Below are 15,345 nucleotides of genomic sequence, written 5' to 3' on the forward strand. Positions count from 1 at the left end.
GAGAGGAGTGCCCGCAGATGCACGAGGGGGGTACGTGTGCACAGCCACGTGCACGAACACTCGTGTCAGTGTCAGCTCCCCACTGGCCAGCACGTGTCCTGGGGGCCTGGGTGGCCTTCTCCCTCCGGCCTGGCCATCACGCCAGCAGGGAGGGAACCATCAGACTGGGGATGCCGTTCCTCCCAGGGGTGAGGGGCTGGGGTGAATGAATATTCGGCAAGGGGGATGCAGCCCCGTGCACGCATGGCTGGGCTGGGGAGGCACTGGCCAGGCCAGGGCCCCGGACTCGGGGTTAGCACGGACTCCCCACGGACCCCCACGAATCTGACTGAGTAAACGGGGTGAGTCCCTTCTCCCAGATCTGGGACCTGGGATGGTTCTTCAACGCTTGGCACTTGAATGCCACACAGCCACGCCCTCTAAACCCCACTCCTGCCTCAGGGTTTTGATATCTGCGAAGCCAAAGTCAGGCAAAGCTGACTCTGGAGGAGAAAAGTCAGGTGTTCCCCCCCCCCCCCATCCAACAGGGATCAAACAGGTAAACACGGCCTCCAACCATCTCCCCAATGCCCCCTCTCCCCCTGGATAAACCTTTCAGAAATTCCCGGACAAAAGGATCGGGCCTCCCTTGCTTTCCTCTCTCACTCCCCCGCCCCCAGCCCTTCCTCAGGTCCATCTCTCAAACATACACGCACAAATTGCTGCTGATAAATATTTAATGTGCGCGGCATCTGCAAAGAGGTATTATTTTATCTGAAAATCTACACACACTTGTGGGCACCCGGGCACACGCACCTACACACGATGGTGCAGGGTGCCTCGGGGCCAGAGATCGACTGGGCAAAAGGCACAGTAAAGGCCGTAAGCTCTCGTGAAATGATCTAAGCTAAATCTGCGGAGTTAACCCGCAGCCCTGCCGGCATGACCAGGCATCTGCCAGCCCAATTTCTGGAGGCAGGACGGTGTGTAAATGCGGCATTATGAAGCCTCAAAATGAATCTGCACGTCTCCTCGGCACTCTCCCCGGCAGCTCCGCTCCCTCTCCTGGCACCTCTCCGAGCAGGCCACGGAAACTGGGCTGCCGGCTCCACGGCCAGCCTCCCGGGAGGGGAGGGGCTGCAGAGGATGGGCAGTGGAGGCCTGTCAGTCATCCCAGCCCCCGGCTGAGGCTCGTGGCCCACCTGGAGCGGCCCAGAGGCTGGGCAGGTGGGGACCAACACGAAGGTGAGGTGGGAGAAGCCAGCAGAGTCCTGCCCACAAACCCTGCTTTATTCTGCCACCTAAAGGCCGACACGCCCCACGACAGACACGCTGCCTCTTTTTCCAGCGAAGCCCCGCAGCCTCTGTCAAGGCTGGCCTTGGACACGGAGGGCAGGGGACGCACATATTTTCTGGCAGGCTCCTTTGGGTAAACATAAATGGCGCTTTGGCACCAAGTTCTTCAGAGAGTCACGGGGACTGCGGGGACAGTGTATCTGACGGATTCAGACCTGGTCTCAGGAGGCTGAAGGGCACAGGGAGGCCTTGCTGAGCACCCGCTGTGTGTCTGGGTCATGCTGGGCGCTGGACAGACACGGCCACAGACAACCTATGGGGTGGGCCGGTCTCTCTGCCTGACTCTCCACCCCTGGCCCAGCCTCCAGGCTCTCAGGCCTCGGCTTCCGTGAGCAGCCTTGGCTGACCCGCTCTGGGTGGGGGTGGATGTGCCCCCAGCGGTCAGGGCCCACTGTGCTTCAGGGCGCTGCGGTGTGGATGCCTGGGTAACGCTCTGCCTTCCCCTGGGGCTGGAATTCAGCTCTGTTGAGAGTGGAAACCACATCTATCTTGCCTATCACGCGATACGCAGCAAGGTGCCCCAGGCCTGGCTCAGAGTGGACGCCTGGAGGTAGTTTTGGACTGAAGAAACAGCAGCCCTGGAAGGCGGACACGACCATTGGGATGTCGCACCTACGCTCCGAGGGTGGTGATGAGGATTCCACGAACCAGGCCACGGGGTACATATGAAGAGCACAAATGTTAATTACTATTGGTCTCACCGACCCCATTTTCAGATGAGGAAACTGAGGCTCAGGGAGGTAGCGGTTCTTGCGAGTAGGTGGCAGGGCCAGAGTGTGAACCTGGGAGTGTCTGATGTGAAGCCGGAGGAGCTCTCTGTGCTACACGATGTTTCACCCGCTTCAGTTATCTGGAGGGGACCAGCCACTTTCCGGAGCGGGGCTTTCATTCTGAGGCTTGGCCCTGTCTGGCAATGAAGAAGGAAGGCCGTGTACGGGGATGGCTAGGATTGCGCTGTGCAGGCTCCGAGGGGTCCAGTGACTTGCCCGAGATCCCAGGGCAAGGGAGGCCGACTCAGACCCAGTCCCTCCTGCCTGCACTGGGTGCAAACCCCCTGCCTCTGCCCACAGGGGCTCTAACTTCCCGTCCCCTGATGCTGCCCAGTTCTTCTTAGCCGTGGCTCATTTCTGGGGACCTCACCCATATGTGTAGGCAAGAGAGACCGAGAGAGGGAGAGACTGGTGAGGTTAATTCCTCCCTCTCTGCAGCACACTGCAAGCTGTGGATGCTCTATGCATGGTAAGCAGCTGAGGGTCCGGAGAAAGGCGAGGAAAATAATTAAAAGGTGGAGAAAAAAAGCTGATGAGAGAAGCTAAAGGAGCCATGCTTACGTGGCCTGGAGAAGTGGCATTTGGGAGCTTGGCAGGGAAAAGCCAGGACAGAGGGGCATCCTCGATCCACGAGGGAGTGAGGGTGGGGACCAGGGAGCTGGGGGGCCGTGCGGGAGGTCACTGCCCGTCTGGGGTGTCCAGACAGACATCTGCATGGCCAAGGAAATGCTGTGTCCCAAGACCCTAGGAGCTTAAAAAATCCCACCATTCCTCACGACACGGGAGAGTGAGGGCTTCCAGAGCAGCTGGAAGATTAGGGTTAGATCTTAGAACGAACTTCCCGATTCCCGTGAAGCCCCGGAATGAATGGCTGGAGCTTCAAGACCGTCACTGCGGCTGTCACCCCAGTGGCCAATGACAGAGTGCCTGTGGTGTGCTAGGCCTTTTAAATATACCGTTTCTAGGTACAACAATTGTGGGGTAAGAGTCACTGCCTCCTATTTTTACAGGTGAGAAAACCAAGGGCTGAAGAGGCCAAGTGACCTGCCCAAGCCCCACGGCCCGGGACTCGAAACTCAGGCGAGCTTTCCCTCCCAGCTCAGGAAGGATGGCTTCAGTTGCTTGTGTAACTACTGTGTGGGAGAAAATAAAGCCGATACTAATGATCTCAGAGAGATATCAAAAGAGAATTAAAAAGAAAAAAAAAAGGTAAAAAAGGTTGGGGCGGGGGAATCGATGAAGTACCTTTAGCTCCTTGGAGGTAAGTGATATAAAAATACCAGCCATTATTAAAGTTCTCATCTGACAGCAAAGCCCACGGAGCCATTTTTAAGAGCGGCTTTTGCAGGAAGTTCTGCGCGTCTCCTGGGAGAAGAGGCCTGGGCATGGCTGGGCAGGGCCTCCAGGGACCGGAGAGGGAGGAAGATGACAGGGCACCCAGGAACCAACCCCCCCCCCCCCCGCAACCCCCGCCAGCCCAGACTCTACCACTTGGGAAGGAGACACGGATGCTCCCCACTGTGTAGATAATAGAAACCACAAAATAGCAATTACTGTATCAGAAGCTGTGAATAAAGAGGACATACGGGGCTTTTAAACATGGCCCTCCTTCCCTCCCCCACTATGCTCACACTTCAGTAACAAACTCACACCTCACTTTTCCAATTATTTCATTCACCTCGGGTTCACCAATTACTCCTCCACGCCGCAGCCCCACCCCGCTCCGCCGCGCCAGGAGCACGTGACTGGTGGGGATCCGTGGGTGTTTGACAACTGGAGTTTGTTGTCACATTTTTAATTTCTTTCGAGGTGCAGTGGGGGTGGGAGGGGGAAGAGAAGGAGGAGGTGGGGAGGGCGCACCAAGGTGTGGAGCGAGGCAAGCCAATTACGCCTGGGCCTCGTAAACAAGTCCAGGCACGCAAATCGCGTTGGCACACAGGCCTGATCGCAGACACAGTACGTGTGTGTGTGTGTGTGTGTGTGTGTGTGTGTGTGTGTGTGCGCGCGCGTGTGTGTGTCTTGCGTGCGTGAGGGGATCCCCTCCCCTGGCGCCCTCTGACTGGACCTGCCACAGCCCTGGATGGCAGCGGCTCGGTGGCGGGAGTGGGGGTTGGCTCTGCTACTGAAAGGGATGAACCATCCTCTCTCTCCTCCTCGACTGAAGTGATGGGATGGGGTGGGGTGCAGTGGGGACAAGGAAGTGTGGGGGACAGAGAGAGCCCTCCAGAGATGCCGAACCTGATGATTTTGCAGCTGTGCTGATGCCTGGGTTCGGGGGTTTAATGGGCAGGCTGGGAGGGCGGCCCAACCTTCTGGCCCGCACGCTGACACCAAGGAGGGGTCGGGCACACCCCCAGGAGCCTAGGCCCCCCTGCTCCCTGGACACAAGTCCTTATCACTCTCCTATTTGGATCCGCTGGAGGAAGCAGAGTCCCAGCAGAAGTGCTGAGTCACGTGGGGAAGTCTGTTGGCCTGACTTCTCTACACCTGCACTCAAGGCACTGCTGAGGGGAAAGAAAAAAAAAAAAAAAAAAAAGAGCTGCCGCAACAGTGTGGTGTGAACAACAACGAGATAAAGGGGTGGTTTCGTGATGAGAATAAACTGCAGGCTTCTTTCTGTTCCTTCTGGAGTAAGAAAAAAGGGCTAAATCTCTTGGCATCAAAAAGCCTTTCCAGTATACCACCACCAATTTTCTAACACACACACACACACACACACACACACACGTAATATCCATTATTCCCCCTGTCCTTCTCAGTGCCATGTGCCCCGCGGTGTGTTAAATATTGGTTATACATGATCTTACAACAGCCTTATGACCTAGGCACTGCTATTCCCATTTTATAGATGGAGAAAACTGAGGCTCAAAGAAGTTATGTCATTACCTACGACGGGGGTGAAGTGACTTGTCCAAGGCCCCACGGGTGGTAATGAGCCAAGCTGGACTCCAAGTGGGCAGTTTGTCCCTGAACTTGTGCTTTGCTCACTGGAAGTCTGTGTGGTCTGTCTTGTCTATTAATAATTGGCCAAAGGGATCTGTGTGCAAGGTGCTTGGGGGAGGCAACGGTGGGCCAGACATCAGCTTTGTCTTTAGGGACCCTTGGCTGGTAGTAGGGAAGAGCTACAGGCAGGCAGTGAGCCCCCTGCTGCCCCACAGACAAAAGAGGACTCTGGGGTCAACCCCCGCATCTCAGCTGCTTAGGGTCCACAGCTGGGGGCTTCTGATCCCCGCTCACTGCTCTCTCTTCCACGCCCACATCCACCATGAACTCACGGGGTAGTTCCCACGGGGTGAATGAACGTGGCAGGTTTGCAGCCGCTCTGCCTGGTATCCCGTCTCGTGTTCCCCTTTCCTTACTGAGTCGCCGTGTGGCTACGGGCCCCAGCTGAAGCAGGGTGGAGGGACAGACAGGCTGAATGGACACCTAGGGACAAACCCACCCCTCCGTCGACGACAGGTGGTTTCTGCAGTGGAGGGAGGCTGGGCCACAGGACCCATCATCCAAACCTTCCGCTCCTGGAATGTATACAGAGCGAAAGCTTTGGTCAAAGCTGCCTCGTCCAATCCTCCAGCCTCACAAACGGGGAAACGGAGGCCAATCCAACCACACTGGCTTTCCTCCTGTTCGCGAAGCCACCGAACTTAGGCCAGGACCTATGACCTTGCTCTTCCCATAACCCAGAACTCTCCACGCCTAGCCGTTCCCACCACAGACCCTCCTGTCATTCAATCTCAGCTCGAATGCCACCTTCTCAAGGAGGCCTTCCACTGCCACCTTATTTAACGTCGCTTCCCCGCGCCACCAGCCACGCTGTCACATCTGAGCACCGTCTGGGATGGCTTGTTTACTTATTTGTCTTTCCCTCCCCCTTCTAGAGACACAAAGAACACTCTAAGATGGCAGAGTCTAGTCTCTGTTGTGTCTGCAGAACCTAGGCCTGCGCCTAGCCCACAGAAAACACTCTATAAACATTCATGAAAACACGCACTTGACATTGACCGAGTCCTCCCTAAGCGCCAGGTCTCCGTCCTTCACCCGAATCATCTCACACAATGCATACGCTATTGCGATGGCACCGGCACGTCCGGGGCCGGAACACCCAGTCCTTCTGTCCTCAGGACACTCTCTCATGTTCTACAACCACACGCTATTACAAGGAGCGTTTGGCCCCCAGGGGCTCCTTCCAAAGTACCTGCATCGATTCCTTCAATTGCAGGCAGTGAGCCAGCAAAAAGGGGGCTGGCTGGATTACTCACCAAGGAACTAGCGCCGAGACAACGGGGTTCAGAATCCTGCCCTGCTGCGTAGGAGAGAAAAGACATCGTTCCCTCCAGACAGCCCTGGCTGAGCTGCAGACAGGAGTGGGGAGTCTCAGCGAGGCTCCACCTGTGGCAGCTGCTCCCCCAGAAGGTTACGCAAGTGAGCTGTGTATTGACCCCGGATCGCACCTCTACTCCAACCGGGGGGGCGTGGGGAGGGGGCAGTGGCTTTGGGAGCCGTTTCATGGAGGTATATTTAAGCTCAGAGTTTCTTCCTCTTTTGTTCTCTCTCACTTTTTAAAGAGTACCGATTAGATTGAACTTTTCCAATTACGCACTGCTCATCACGGTGAGAGCTGGATGTAGAAAGGTTACCTTATCACCACTGGTGCACTATTCCTTTCATTTTTGCCTCTTGGAGGCTGAAGAATGGCCTGGTTTCCACGAAAGGGAGAGAGGAGGTGTGGAGGACAGCGCTTAGCTTTTCTCAATAGCCTTTCATAGGATCCTCTGCAGGCAAGCGTAACCCTCTTGTTTTCTAGATGAGGAGTCCCGAGGATAAGCAGTTCAGTGTTATCTCTGAATCCAGAGTCTGGGCCCGAGTTCCAGGTAGAGCCCAGAATCGCCTGAGAGACTCTGGTGGAGGGGACCTGGCACTGGAAAATAGAGGCTCCCTGTAGTGGCTCTGCCCTCACCTGCCGTGTGACCCTGGATGAGTCATTTCCAGGCTGGACTGATAAGAGAGAGAGGGTAAGAGAGGAGGAAGCTGTATAAAGACATCTTGAGACGTGCCAGAGCCAGGATAATGCAGGGAACAGTCCCCAAGTAAAGACCTCTGGGGCCAGATAGATGATAGGAGGGAACCAAGAGAGCTGGGGCCAAATTGGCAGAAATGCCCCCAGCTCTGGGTGATTCTTGGACCTGTAGCATCAGTGTCATCCAGGAGCTTGTCAGAAATGCAAAGTCTCAGCCCACTCCCCTCTTTCTGAATCGGAAGCTCTGGGGGAGACCCAGCAGTCCAGGTGGTAACAAGCTCACCTGTAACAGGTGAGGGTGATCCTGCCCCAGGTTGAGGACCACTGTTCCACCAGAGCAGGCAGGGACCCCTCAGGCCCAGCCTGAACAGCCAGCTAGGCCCAGGACTGGCAGATCTTTCTTCTAAAGAAAGCCCTGCAATCCATTCTTTTAAGAAACGGGATTTTAAATATTGGTACCAAAGTCAAAACATTTTCAACACTGTATTGCCAAAGATACCAGATGCCCCGTCTTTAGCATCTACACGTGTAAGTTCCGTTCCGATTCAATTCTAAGAGATCAGAAGGGCTGGTCTACTTCCAAAGTGATGGAATTTCCTTCCCTCCTTATTACCCCAGATTGGGGCCCTGCCCTCTCCCTCCTGGCCCCCTGCAGCCTGTCGGCCCCCTTGGTGGTCTATGTTCACCTAATGTGGGATTCTAAGCTCCTTGAGGACAGAGAGGGTTTTCCCATCACATTTGCCCTGCAGCGTCTAACCAGGCGTGGACACCTTCGTGGCTGGCTACACGTGCACTGAATGAATTGCCCCTCACCATTCTCCAGGACCCAGCCCCAGACACGAAGCATGGTAGGAATTTTAATGTGCCTTGCCATTCGGGTATTATGGATCCTGCATTCACTTGGCGACTATTTCCTGACCATGTCCCAGGTGTGGGCACCGCGCTCTGTGCTGGGAAAGAATGGCAGGCCAGACGCGCCCGGGCCTCCATGGGGCACAGCCTCTTTCTTGTTGATTATAAGCCAGTGGTTTCCGTTTTTCAATCCCCTAGGGTTGGTGCACATCCTCAGTAAAACAGTTTTGAGCATTCATCTCCAATATATGTACACTTTTAATTTATAAGTGACGTGCATATGTACTGCTGTTTCGCTGTATATGTTCATCCTTATTTAAAACATTTAAAAAGAATGAGGTAAAACAGAAATAGAAACAGAAATTGTAATGATTTCCTACTGCTTCCCCAACTGACAGTCGGAGGCACTTTTTAGAGTCCCACCACACACAACGGATCAGGCATTGTCCTAAGTATATTTCATGTGTAACCTCATGCCATCCTCAGCAGTCCTGTGAGGCATGGATCACGCACCCATTTACATATGGGGAAACTGAGGCTCCAGCTGCTTAAGGGATTGGCCAAAACTCAAACCTAGGCCTGAAGAAATTCTAAAGCCTCTGCACTAGAAGGGGGCCATCTGTGCACGGTTACAGGGCTTCAGAAGAACTGAAGGCTGAACACTGCCTGCTGAATCTGAGTATACTCCTCCGGCAGATCATGTCAGAAAAAAAATTTTTGAAATCAGAGGTAACTTTTAAAAAACAACATTTCTCAAACTTGTCCTGAAAGATGCTATTTGGTATTCTGTGTAAAGAGCATTCTGAAATTAAATGAATTTGGGAGAGACCTGCCTAAACAGACTTCAGTAAGCTTCTCCGCTGCAGACCTTGTCAGTCCCTTTAAGATATTTGATGCAGGGAGGATTTATCTGGAACAGCGAGAGAGAAGACACAGCGTTTCTCAAACTCATCCAGCCATTGAACCCCTTCTCCCCTCAAACAAGAAAACCTATCAGCACCTCCTAAGACACTGTTATTCCATGGAACACAGTTGGAAAATACAATCTGGAAGAGAAAAAGAAGACAGTCACACACCTCAAGGGGAAAGGCCTTTGCCTTGAACACTCAGGTGAAACCTCGAATTCGCCAGGGACCACACAAAGTGGGGAAATGCTGCAGGAGTCTAGTTTTGACAGTGAGGGGTCAAGTCACACATTACTGAAAGAACCTAAGTTTGGAGTCAGATGTGAGTTCAGATCCCAGCCCTGCACCTGACGTCACCTTTCTGAGGCTCAGTTCTGTCACCTGTAAAATGGGGATAATCAGCCCACCGTACAAGGCTGCTGATGCCATGGTTCCTGGCATGTACTGGGAAAGAAGAAAGGGAAGTTGTTATCAGGAATGCCCTTGTCCTTTACACGGATCTGTACTGGCGCCAAGCGAGTGACACCTTCCGAGCCCCTACAATGTGTCAAGTCGAAGCTGACAAGGAGCGGGTTGGGCTGGGCTGCCTCTCCTGGGGGCACCCCAGGGGTTTCCAGCAAAGAGATCTGGTAAGAGGGCCAGATGTGATTTTGTGATTCTTGGAGCCCTAAGAAGCAGTTCTCCATCTTACCCATGTGTCCTACTAGTGTTGCAAGATAATTAGAAGAAATCGTCCCCAAGGAGGCCTCGTGTTCCCTCTTCCTTTCGGAAGACGCAACCTCTGGCCTGGGGCGTGCATTCCGGTTGGCTCCACGCCTCTGCCAGGGTAAGTTAATAGAATACACAGTGGATGCTCTCCGCCACCTTTTCCCTCTCTGGTCTCAAGTACAGCTAATCCCGTTACAAGAAAATAAAGTGGATAATTCAGGCTAATGAAATCGTTACAAGAATGTGGCCAGCCAGAGGTGGACCTTCAGAACGAATTTAACACCCTTTGGTGTTATTCTCATTACAGGAAATGTTTGAGAGGAAGGAAAAAAAATTAGAAAGAAAGAAAGAAAAAAAAAACCTCTCCCAAACCAGCCTCTTTCTGGTGGGCTTAAATCTGATTAAAGAATTAATCTGCCACATATCTTGCTTCTTGCAATTATCTCCGCGGTACCCAATATCGCCATAGTAACTCCAGAAAATATGAGAGGAGGTGGAGAGAATCCAGGAAGTCCGCAGGCAGGGTTAAACTTGTCTATAACTTGATACCTTTTGCTCTGCCCAATGCTGCTGCCACTCAGAGAAGGGCCACTCCTGGGCCTCCACTTAAGCACCACACTCGGGGCCCTCTGATACTGGATTAGATTGTACATCCCTGAGGTCTCTATGAGGCAGGAGAGGGTGGGGTTAGCTCCCATGCAAAACGGGGCAGGTAGCTAGACCCTCTCTCCAGGGTGGGCACGGGGTGCTGGGCAGGGAGATACCCCTCGCCACTGGTCCACACCCCTCATGCCGCCCGCTGCCAGGTCACGGCCAGGCCTCCTGAGAAGGCTGAATGAAGGGTGGCCCTACTTCTCAGCCCTCACCACCTCCACTCAGTGGCTGCCCCCTCCTCTGCCACATCTACGCATACACAGAAAGGGCCCCTTCAATGTCTTTTTTTTTTTTTTTTGCCATGCCGCATGGCATGTGGGATCTTAGTTTCCCAACCAGGGATCGAACCCGCGTCCCCTGCATTGGAAGCGCCGAGTCTTAACCACTGGATCGCCAGGGAAGTCCCTCAGTGTCATTTCTTTTGGATCCATTTTACCGCTCAGAACTCTAAGGAGGACTGCATGTCATGAACCCAGAGTATCTCCGGTTGATTCTCATCAGGCCCACACCATTCTCCCAAACTAACGTGGCCTGTTCTAACATCTCAAGCTAAGGGCACAAGTCTTTCAGTGATCTAAGTGGCCCTAACTGGAAACTGTGGAGGGCAGGTGGACGGGCATAAGGAGGACGTGAAGGCAAAAGGAGAAGCCAGGTCTTTCAAATATGGGGAGAACTTCCGTTGAGCTTGTAAGGTTCTGAAGGGATCTTAAGGGGCACATGTGGATAGGCAGAAAGTTCTGGTCGCCAGGGGTTTAGAAACTCTCCACTGATGGTCCCCCTATTATAAGTGCCAAGCAGCAGCCCACAGCCACCAACACTGCCTTCCACTTCTGATTCATCAAGAGGAAGCCATCCCAGGGAGATTGGAGATGGACCACAGAGCAGCTCGGGGCTGTCAGAGTGCAGCAACGCGCATGCCTGCATCACGGCCGCAGGGTCCCGTCTCTTCCCATCTCTCTGGAGAAGCACAAGGAGGCAACTCAACATCCAGACAAGTCTCTGGTGTCCCGGCAGCATCTCTAGGAAAAGGGGCGGGATGGTGGCAGCAGCCCCCTGTATGGGTTCAGGAACCAAAGCACGAATGGGATGCGAGCCAATGCCACCACTTAGGGGCCAAGGACAGAGACTCGGGGAGCAGGGGGCTCGGAGCACAGCAAGTCACATGTCAGCAACGCCATGCAGCTCCTGCGGCCTGAACAAGGAGATGCTGTGCGCATTCATTCTACAGAGAACCCAGAAGGAAGAAAAGAACCCCCCGGGCAAAACAGAATGACACCAGGAAGCCCATGCACTAAGCTTCTGCCTGTCACCCATGGGAAAGCCCTTGACCCTGCCTCCTCCCACTGAAAGCCTATTTAACTTTTACTTTACAAACTTGTTTAATTTCTTGTCCCAGAGCAGCTGAGAAGGGCAAAGGGGTTAATAGGGGCAGGTTCCTAAAAGGCCTCAAGAAGGGAGGGCTGACGGTCACACATTAGACCAGGGCCACGTGCACTTCCTCTGTAAAGGGTCAGATAGTAAATATTTTTGGCTTTGCAGCTACTCAGCTTTGCCACTGCAGCGTGCAAGCAGCCACAGACAACACGCAAACCAGCAGGCATGGCTGCATGCCAATGAAACTTCATTTACAAAGACGGGGCTGGCGTGTGAGCCTTAGTTTGCTGACCCCTACACTAGTCCAAAAAACCAAAACGTGCTATTAAAGTAACTGGATAAGCACAGCAGCCTGGGGCTACCAGGTGCAGGGCAAACAGCAGACGCACCTACGCAGCCCCGATCTGCCCCGTGTGGTGCGGCCTGGGCTCAGCATCACTGAGGCAAACATACAGACCCATAAGCCTGGTCGCTGCCCCGCAAAGGGGCAGAGGGACAGACTGCCGGGCTGGAGGATGCCGAAGGCTTCCCACCTGGTCTGCCGACCTGCACCGGCCTTGCATTTGCCATCACCTGACTCACTCCACCCCCTGGGTGTCATCGACGTTAAGTCCTGCTGTGCATTTTGTTCTCTGCGTGTGGTCCTTCTTCCTTGCTGGGCTGCTGAGTGGCCAGCGCCCAGGATGGGGCTAACAGTGCCTGGCACGCAGTAGGTGCTCAGCACAAACCGCATGTGGTCCCTCTTATGACCCAGGTCCTCAATTTCAGAAACAGGAAACAGAGAGTGGGGAGGGGACCAGGTACCTGACGCCTTGTCGGAGGCTCTAACTCACTGCTCAGAGCAAGGCCCAGGGCGGCCGCGCTCCCAGGGTGCATGTGACACCGAGGGGGTGTCTGTCTGAGCTCAAAGGGCTGTGTCCAGGGCTGTCTGACCATGGACGTGGAGTTCCCCGACTTCCTCCTTTGCTGTGCTATGTCCCCATGCCACACGGAGTAACTTCTGCCTGCCAGCCTACTCCTCAGGTTCTCGCTGGAGCCCGCCAGCCACTGGGAAGCCGTCAGGCAAACGATGGAGGAAACAGAAAAAGAGGCCAAGGAGATGTTGACAGATATGGAAGGCAGCTTCCAAAGAGCTCAGCATTCTAGAAGCTTCTGACACCTGCCGTTAGGAAGAACACTCCAGACCCCCACAGCATTAGAAAGCTCTCCACCCCCTTGGCAAGAGTCCCGAGCATCCATCTAGCCCTACTCATGGCTGCAAAGAGGCAGGGAGTGCAGTCACCGTGTCTCCCCAGGAGGCCCCAGACCGACAAGTCACAGTTGGGAGGGGACCACTTTTCTGGTCCAGCGGGGCTCAGACTGGAGTGTGCCTCAGATAACCAGCCTCAGCATCGGAGCTCGCGAAGAAAGCCAGCCTGTCGTCACCAGGGGATGACAGCTGACACACCCTTGCAGAAGATGCGAGAGGTAAACCCACAGCGTGGGCCTTCGATGGAAAGCCCTGGAGGCTCTTCCAGCGGCCTGTGGGAGACGGAGTGGAGGACGGTGATTCACGCTGGTGAGCCTGCCAGCGCCAAGGGGAGGGGAGGCGCTCACTCCGGCTGGGAAAGATATGATTTTTAAAAGCCTGGGAAAGAAAACAACAATAAAACAACCTGAGCTCAGGCTGGCTGGCGAGTTTTCAGAGACAGGGAGAGATGGAAAATGGATTTGTGAGGGAGAACCATTTGTTAGGGGCCAAATAAACCAATATGGAGCTCGATTCAATTACAGGAGGGAAGAGGAATTTAGTTGAGAAGAGGAAGATGGGCCAGATAGCTCGGTGCTTTGTGACCACCTGGAGGGGTGGGATAGGGAGGGTGGGAGGGAGACGCAAGAGGGAGGGGATACGGGGATATATGCACATGTATAGCTGATTGACTTTGTTATAAAGCAGAAACTAACATGCCATTGTAAAGCCACTGTACTCCAATAAAGATGTTTAAAGAAAAAAAGGAATCTGATGGGACATCAGGGGCCAAGAGCCAAAGGGGCCTGACTTGGGCTCTGCATGGTCTGGAGTCTGGGACAGAGAGAAATGGGCTCCGGAAGGCTGGTTTCAGCGGCCCCGGGAGGAGAGGGAATGAGTCTGAGGTGTGTGGACGTGACAGCCATGATGGGTCCCACCGTGGGGCATATCTTGGTGTGCGCAGGTGTGTGTGTGGGGGCTCTTTCCATGATAAGAAACCCAATCAGGGCCAGACAGGATTTGGGGTGTAAGAAAACCAAGGAGGCCCAGGCAGAGGTGAGGAGAAAGGGGAAAAGTCAGCAGTCAGTAGGGAAAGGTCCCCTCTGCAACAAGCACTGTTTATCTCACCAGCGAGTTAAAGGGCATCATTTGCAAAGTTCAAGAGGAGGGAAGGGTGAGTTATCCTGTCTCTGGCTTTGTGCGTTTGCCACAGGCCTGCTGCCTCAGAAGAAGCTGCAGCCACATTTCCCCGTCTTCCGGGGGAGCAGAGGAGGTGAGGGAGGCACAGCCGAGATTCACACCCCCAGCCCCTCTCCTGCGCACCTAGAGGCAGCCGGGAGATAAAGCACCCCATATTTGGGACGGCCCCCACTCAAACCGGGAGAGGTCAGAGGTCAGAAGGCATAGATGGTGCTACAAGGGATACACAGGGGTTACGAGCACAAGCCTGGGGGTCAAGCTGCCTCCCCCACTCTCTACCTTGGGTTGCTCATCTGTAAAATGGGGATAACCCCCCCCCGCCCCCCACCCAACAGAGCTGTGGTAGGGCTTAGAGGAGACATTTCATCTGAAGCGTTTCCCACAGAGCCGGGCCCCTAGTGCGCGCTAAGAAGCAGAAGGAACAAATGCAGGGGTGGATGACAGAGTCAATAACGGGGATCAAGTGAGGTCGGTAAGGATAGTCCTCCCTGGGAAGTGTTCTGGTATTTGTGTTCTCTCCTGTCCTGAGCCAGTGGCGAGGGGTCCTGGGCCAGAACTGGACTCCCACTTCACGGATGAGGAAAGGGGAAGGCCCCTGGCCCTGCCTCCCTTTAAAAGGCCAAGTGGCAGAGATGGGACTGGAACCCACAGACTGATGCCCGATTCACCCAATGGGCTGCCCTGGGACCATGGAGATGCTCCGTCTCATCCTCTCCAACTCGAAACTGGGAAGCTCCGTGAAGGTATGGTTTGCACTTCACGATTCTGCGGGAGCGATTTCCTTGTGGGGAGAACCCCCTCCTCTCTACCAGCACCACTGCTGTGTTCCAGGGTCACTGGCTGAAGGTGGATGGGCGGGGGGGAGGTCAGTTACTGTGGCAGAGACGTCACTTGCTCTCCGGTATCCACGGCTATTCCGATTTTCAATGACAATGAGGAAAAAGTCACTGGTTCTTTTAAACCAGGGGTTGGCAATCTATGGCTCAGGAGCCACATCTGCCCTGTTACCTGTTTGGGTCAATAGGTTGTGCTGGAGCACAGCTATGCCCGTTTGCTTACGTCTTATCTAGGGGTGCTTCCGAGCTGCACAGAGCTGAGTACCTGTGATGGAGACCACACAGCCCACAAAGCTGAAAATATTTGCTTTCTGGCTCTGTATCAGGGTTCTCCAGAGAAACAGAACCAATAGGTTATATATAGATATACAGAAAGAGATTTCCTAAGAGGGACTGGCTCACACGATTATGGAAGCTGAGAAGCCCCACAGTCTGCAACCTGCAAGCTGGGGGCCCAGGAAAGCGA

The 15,345-nt window shown here is 54.2% G+C and overlaps 1 protein-coding gene across 2 annotated transcripts in view; it reads right to left on the bottom strand.

Moving 5' to 3' along the window:
• The window catches only part of RBM19 (RNA binding motif protein 19), a 123,663-nt gene that overhangs the window by 35,968 nt on the left and 72,350 nt on the right, over positions 1-15,345 (bottom strand). The gene's annotated exons all lie outside the window — the stretch shown is intronic.

This window comes from Monodon monoceros, unplaced genomic scaffold (genome assembly GCF_005190385.1).
Source record: "Monodon monoceros isolate NGI ecotype Baffin Bay Population unplaced genomic scaffold, NGI_Narwhal_1 Super_Scaffold_1, whole genome shotgun sequence".
NCBI classification, from domain to species: domain Eukaryota; kingdom Metazoa; phylum Chordata; class Mammalia; order Artiodactyla; family Monodontidae; genus Monodon; species Monodon monoceros.